Raw genomic sequence first — 7,905 nt, 5'->3', positions numbered from 1 at the left:
ATAAGGACAGAGGGACATCAGATATAAATACTGTTAGTATTAAATCGCACTGATAGCAGTTAGAAAATTTTAGATAAGTGAAAATAAGTTGAAATATGAAAGAAAACTTTCAAATAAGAATTACTACTAAACACACATAAAAAGGGAGACCCACTATAAAAGCGCTTGCGACCTAACTCGCTTCATGATGATGTCTTTAGTTACTACAATTGATAAATCTTTTCACTTATCAATCAGAGAGAGAGCTCTACTTATCAATATCAATAAAACAATATTTTAACTGTTGAATGACTTATTCTTCAATTATTTAGTCTTAGAATTTATATCTTTAATTTTCACCAATTTTCTAAATTTGATTTATTGAACCTTTTTGTCTGCTTACGCCTTACCTAACTAAAGATGGTTGAGATATGTTTAGCCGTTTTTACATAAAACATTTAAAAAATGAAAAACATCTAGCTTGTAAGTTATTCCTTCAAAGACATATATAGCATCATTTTAAAGCAAACTTATTTGTCCAAGGCATAAATGAATGATTGTACTGAAATGAATATATATATATAGCTTATTGTTAGAAAGCTGGACAAACTTGTGTTTGCTGGTGTTAATATGTTTATAAAAAACACAGCTGATATTATGCCATATAATTTTATTACTAATGGTGATTAAACTGCAATAAGCTACGGTTCGGTACCAATTTCGTCGTCAGCTCTGTTGCATAAGGACAAATGAAAATATTAAATTTCTTGGTAACAAGGATGTCATATAACCTCCTAGATGGTATTTTTAAGATATATGAACATCAAAACTCATGAGATACGTTTTATGACTGTTTGTTAAAAAATGTCATTCAAGATCAATTAACAAAAATTATGGATTTTTTCCCTATTTTTTCAAAATAATTTCCCCTTCGTACATTGATTTATAATCTCGACGCGGTTTTGATCTCAATATCATAGTCCTTTTAAAGACCACTAACTCAAGTACCGTAATTTATAACTCCCGTGAAGACGCTAATTAATTTTTATCAGAGACATGTCTCTGTTGTATTTAACAAGATTAGTAAATGCAACGACATCTATTGGAAGGAGTTAAGAGTTATCGTTAATTATCTACTGTCCAATATAAACAGATTGGGTTATCTCGCTTGGAAATGTGACATATTCTTGCACATGTCTCAATTTTATGAAGTTGAAGAGCATTGGGGACCCAAAATTCCAAAGAGATTTTGCCAAATACAGCTAAGGTAATCTATTCCTGGAATAAAAAATCCTTAGTTTTTTGAAAATTTCAAAGTTTTGTAAACAATATATGTTAGTGCAAAAAAATCTTAGTCCATTATATCAGTGAAATATTGAAAAAGAATAATAATCTATGGATGCTGTCTTTGTATAGAAGAAGCGTCTGTCAGTTAAGCAAAATTCCATGAATATTTAACAAAGCTATTGACTTAAATAAAAAAGAAATTAACCCAAAACAAAGGAGTACCCCAGTAAGAACCCTTTTTGGCCCCAAAATATAGCAGTTTTACAAAATTGTTAAAATGTAAACTTTCAGCTATTTATTGAAAAGCTAAGAATACTTCTGTTACATATGTATGGGCTTTTTTTTTTTTTACAATACAATGCACATGTATCGGGTACTAGCATCGTTAAATCATGCAAAATTACTGCAATCTTCACAATTTTAGCTAATTTTTAGACCGTTTCTGTAAAAATGGAAGTGGCCGCATTTGTGTTCAGTCATGGTTGAGAATGAACACGAATGCGGCCACTTTCATTTTTGACAAAAAAACATCTGAAAAGTGACATTTTATGGCATATTTGATAGATTTTTTATATATATAAGCTTGAATTTTGCCGTCTTTAATGACTTAATCAGTTGAAATCTTTCACATCAACTAATTGAATCGACTGAAGAAGACACTTATGTGTTTAAAAAGTGCCCAAAATCTTTCATCAGATGTACCTGAAATTTGAGGCCAAAATTGGCCCTTACCGGACCTACTCCTTTAAATGTTGATGACACTAGAGAGAAGGATTGCTATGTCTAGCTTAGGGAACTCTAGTTGCAGGCTTGACAAATAGTAAATTGTAAAACAGGATGACTTAAGCATGTCAGTTTTTTTGTGTAATGAATTTTTATAAACTTTTTTAATTTCAAAACTCATGTCAAATTTAAGACATCATTGTTAAGAGAATACATTTTCAGATTATTCAATTGGTAGGAGAACATTGCATTCAATATCATCTAAAGTTTCATTCCAGTACACAATAAAAATATTTTTGTAAATAGGTTAATTCTTCAAACATCAGTCATTTCTTATTATATTTATTTTTCTTATCTTAGAAAGTTTTATGCTTTCATATGAAAATAAAACACTAAACACAAATAATCAATTTATAAAAGTTCACATTGCCTTGCATTAATTTAAAAAAAAAGGGGGGGGGGATCTTCTGTGTGTAAATTCAAAAGTCAGTAAAACAGTTTGCCACTGATTCTGATAACATTCTACTTATTTGTAACAGTATTTTGCAATCCATAGTAGAGTCATAGTACACAGCTGGTCATTTCTGGTCATTCATCTACAATATTGTGGTAATTAGACAATTTCCTGCTGTGAAGACAAACAAGTGTGTTTGAATAAAGGATGTATCAATTAGCTGTTTATTGGTAAATGTTCTGGCTATTTAGTTTGAAGTAACCCAAAATCTGGCATTTGTTTATAATGATATAGGACAAACCCTAAATTTCATTCTAAAATTTAGGAGATATCAAATTGCACAATTTATTGGTGTAAATTAATGGTGAAAAATCCAGATTAAATTCTAAATATATAATTAGGTTGAAATGATCATCTACTTGATTACATCATAAGTCTGAAACTAATCAGATGTCAGTATTTATTTTTGATGTGTTTAAAAAGGTCATTAAGGCATCAAATATTTGTCAAACCAAATTTTCTTTGTATTTATCTTCCCATGTGATATAATTTTCCACTGAGTGATGCTAATCATAGATGCTATTAATCCAATAATTTTGAAATTTGCACCTGATTAACATTCAACAGTTTTGTATACATCATAACATGAAACAATTCAAGATAAAAATCGTAAGTTGCACATCTGTAAATAAAGACAATGCGATCTCCCATAGGAACCCCCTTTACAGCTCAAACTGTGCCACTTTCAGTATGAATTTTTATAACAAAACATATATCCTAGAATGGAAAGTTGTTGATATGCACAACTATTTTATTCAAAAGTCTAACCATAGGGATCTGCGGCATATTTTCAACATTTACATGCCCAGAACTTCTAAGAGTTTGAACTTATACTTATAAAATTCTGTACTGCTCCCCCTTTCCCTTCATTTTGGGTCTTCCTCAGAATTCAAGTTGGCCGCTACCTATAAATATCTACCTATACTGGTAACATTCCCAAGTTATGTCTCTATGTCAGAGATAAAACATATAGATCATATCTGGGAACGAGTACATATACAAATGTATCCCCCAAAAGAGGCAGTCTGTGAAACAGCTGTATTTACAAAGTGCAACCTACAAAATGAAATCCCATAGTATCAATATCATTTATTCTCTAAACTACTATCGCTGTATCAGACTTTTGTCCCCCTCCCCAGAAATGTACATATACATAGGGAATTAATAAGAACTCTTGTGTTTAAAACCTGGAAATTATGGGTCACAAAATATTTCTGTTCTGGAAAATCTTAATGACTACCAGTAAAAATTATATGGAAATTATTCCTCCCTTTGGAAAATACATGGAATTTCATGTGCACTAACAGACAAAAAGTTTGGAATTTTTTGGTCCAGACAGAAAATTTGTTTGGAATTTTAGAAAAAATCAAGAAAAAAAAATCTGGAATTCCAATGTCTTCCATAGGGGGGGGGACAGACTATTTCTGGAATAGCCCATTTCAGTATTTTCGATGTGGATACTTACAAATTTCCAAAGGTCTGCTAGAGTATAATCCGAGTCCAGCTCCTCGTTCAATAGAATAAAATATTTTACTTCACAACCCTTTACACAAGTATTCCTCATTCTAAAATTAAGACGGACTGAAAGAAGTAGTCTTAGTCTGCTTCGTACAAAGGCCTACTAGATACAACTATCGTGTTGTAGGAAAGACAGATCAAACTTTGTATAACTATTCCTATAAGAACCAACTGATCTCCTTTTCTCGCTAACTTGTTGTTTTATTCGTATGTGATACAACTTTCATAAAGGAGCTTTTCAAGAAGATTGAACAAGGCTTCATACTTAAACTTCACGTTCCGCTATATGTAAATCATGTTCTATCATCGAATAATTAAAAACTTTGATGACTATTTTAATCGTATCTTTCCAAATAAACTTGTAAAAAAGGATAAAACAGTACAGTAAAGTATCTTCCACATCTTGACTCACATCTAGAAATTAACATGGAGGGTCCGTTGTGATTTAAATTTAACGCCTAAAGATTTTCCTTTTACAAACTTTCCTGTCTAATGAAGCAACATTCCAAAAGCACCTGTATATCGAGTATATGCCCCCCATTAATCCAGTGCTTGGATTTCCTGTGTATATTTCTCACAAAGTTTAATGGATGTCATCATTATTCTGTTGATCGTTAAGGAATGTCACAGATTACCACGAATATGTTCTATTTGTCACGACCACAGCTCAGCCTTCTTTTCCTTCTTTTTGACATAACCGTTATGATACTTCACCGGATTTTTTCTTATTATAAGCAACACAAACGGTGCCACCAGTGGAGTATGAAAGTATTACCCTTCCGGAGCACCTGAGTTTACCTACATTTTTTATTTGGTTCTTGCTGCTCAATCAATATTCTCTGTATAGTATTTTGTAGCCTCTTGTTTCTTCTCTCTTTGACTAATGTCTTTTATTGCCAAGTTGGTATCTTCTGGCTTTTTAAAATCAAATATTAAAAGACCATTTTCTACTAGCTACTTTAGGATTGCTTTGCTGCTCTCCAATAATCCTATGTAATTTTTGTCAGTTCACTGTTCGAAATAAAAAAGGAGAGGGTTGAATCTGAGACTACTATAACTATAAAGTAGTCTCAGGTTGAATACAGCCCAACATTAAGGTGCATGTAAGGAAACTTATTATTGTTTGTGTTTATTTATTGTGGTTTTTGTTGATGTTGAGTGCAGGTGTCCTTTTAAAATTTGGAGTTAATATCAGATCTTTGTTATCTCTGTTTATTCAAAACTTGTTTAGATTCTGGTCAATTTAAGGTTTCATTTATGGTATTGACACTTGTCTGTTTGTTGTCTCATTTGTGTATATTATAAGGTGCGGATTAAGTCAAAATTATTGTATTTAAGGACATCCTGAACTATTTTCAGGACCTCCATAATTCGAATTCAGGATATCCAGAAGTATTTCAGGACCTCCATAATTCGATTGCAAATCACCTGAAACTGATTTAAGGATATCATGAAGTCGAACTTTGGCAGTCCTAAAATATATTTCAGGATATCCTGAAATCGATTACTGAGGTCCTAAAATATTTCAGGATATCCTCCAATTGAATTATGGACGTCCTGAAATATTTCAGACTGTTCTCAATGATTTATGGATATCCTAAATTCGAATTATGAAGTTCCTTAAATATTTCTTCTTTTGTTATCCTGAGGGTGGTAAGTCAAAATAAGGTGCAGTTTTGAGAAATGAGAAATTTGTTATTCATTTAAGGAATCTGATAAAACTGATTTTCTTATCATAAAGTCTCTGCTACTGTCTGCCTCATAGAAACATTAGTACATGTCATCAAGATGTGGAGTACATCTAGTAGCCTTGTAATGATAAAGGTTTGCACATAACATTAGGACCATGCCCCTTTTGAACTATCATGTGTCCATATTCAGTGAACCTTTAAATCACTTTGATTTTTACATCATAATAAATATGTGTACTTAGTTTCAAGTTGATGTGTACACAAATTCATGGTAAACTACTTTAACTAAAATCTTTAACCTGATATGGGATGGACTAAAGGACAGATGAACGAAGGGATGCATATATCTTTTTTTTTTTATTCAACAACAGTATTGCATATATCAGAAAACACAAGACCCTCTACTACTTGAGGCAAGGTATAAAGAGATCATGATTGCTGAATAATATTTGAATTAAATTAGTTAGAAAAGTTAAATACACAGGGTTTTTCAAAATGAATCATCATTCCTTTGATATTATTCATTTTTGACGATGTAAACTGTACATTATAAAGAGAACATAACATTATTGTAGTACCGGTACATGTACTTCTTAAAAGACCCAAATAATTTCTTCCTTCTTGTTCTCATACAACCTTGTTCAGGCCCAAAACTGTTTTAACTTTTGACACTTGATAATGATGTTAAGCATGAATGTGTAATACCATAAGATAGCATTCTGCATTTGTCATGACCTTCATGTGTCCTTGACCGTGGAACTCAAGGTCAAAATAATTAATTTGATCATATCCTTGTTTATCCTTTGGCAGAGGCTTTAGATATTTAGTATATGGGTGCATCATCTCAAGAGGATCTGTTGTATACCATTGAATATGTCCTCTGAATTTGACCTTAGACCTCAACGTCAATTGATAATAATAGAAAATGTTCATGTACAATACCATAAATATTCTTGCTTGCCATGCAAACCACATATATCAATTGCAACAATAAAATCTTTTTAGTGCACCACAGGAAATGCCCTATATCATGTATGAAAATATATCTTGAAAGGGATTCAGATCATCATTCCAAAATACTTAAAAGAGGGACGAAAGATACCAGAGGGATAGTCAAACTCATAGATCGAAAACAAACTGACAATGCAATGGCCAAAAATAAAAAGACAAACAGACAAATAATAGTACAGATGACACAACATAGAAAACTAAAGACTAAGCAACACGAACCCCACCAAAAACTTGGGGTGATCTCAGGTGCTCCGGAAGGATAAGCAGATCCTGCTCCACATGTGGCACCCGTCGTGTTGCTTATGTTATTACAAATCCGGTAAATAGTCTAATTCGGTAAGTCACATTCGTGCAAAGGGAAGGTTATTGTAGTTACGACATAAGGAACATTTAAAAGTCATAATGAGGTTTTTACAATGCACCATATGTTTTGTCCCTAAGGTGTGTATTCCATCCCCTTATTTTGTAAATTGTTCAAAATATCAAAAACATTTCATATCACCATCCCTAAACCATATATGTTCTGAATTGCCATGATAAGACTTTGCAAGTAAACAAAACATACAGTGGAACCTCATTATGTCGAACTTTGTTGTGTAGAAAGCTTGGAAAAGTCTAGATAGTTTGTCAATTTTAGTAAAAATGCTGATTTTTTAATGCATTTCTAACTCAGTTGATTTAATATCTCTGTTAACTCAAGTATATTTATCAGTCTCTTCAAAGAAATGAACATTGCATATCCCTGATGTTTCAAACTTTGAAATACAAGAAAATAAGGAGGTGAAAGGCAGAAAGGAAAAACATTTCAAATAAGAAATACATGTAGCAATTTAAATATTCAAGTTGGTTTTTTTTCAAAATGAGTTTCCTTAATTAATACCAGGTCAATCATTTTTTTTTGATGACATTCCAAATGGCATGTTTATTGTTTGTTGGCTACTTTAATGATTGATCATTTGGAAAATAATATTTGTAAAACACATTTTTCACCAGATAATCATAGAATGGGTTAAATGTAGAAGTAGAAAATGGTATGTCCATAAATAGGTTGCTACTAAAACAGTTAGCACATTGACCTATGTTTTTTTTTTATTTTAGAAAGAAGACATCCATATGGATGCAAAAATGCATATATATTAATTATTTCAAAAAATCATGAGCCAGGTTCCTTAAATGATAAAA

Source organism: Mytilus californianus, unplaced genomic scaffold (assembly GCF_021869535.1).
Source record: "Mytilus californianus isolate M0D057914Y unplaced genomic scaffold, xbMytCali1.0.p SCAF_5, whole genome shotgun sequence".
NCBI classification, from domain to species: domain Eukaryota; kingdom Metazoa; phylum Mollusca; class Bivalvia; order Mytilida; family Mytilidae; genus Mytilus; species Mytilus californianus.
The sequence above is the reverse complement of the archived record's forward strand: the minus strand, read 5'-3'. Positions refer to the sequence as shown.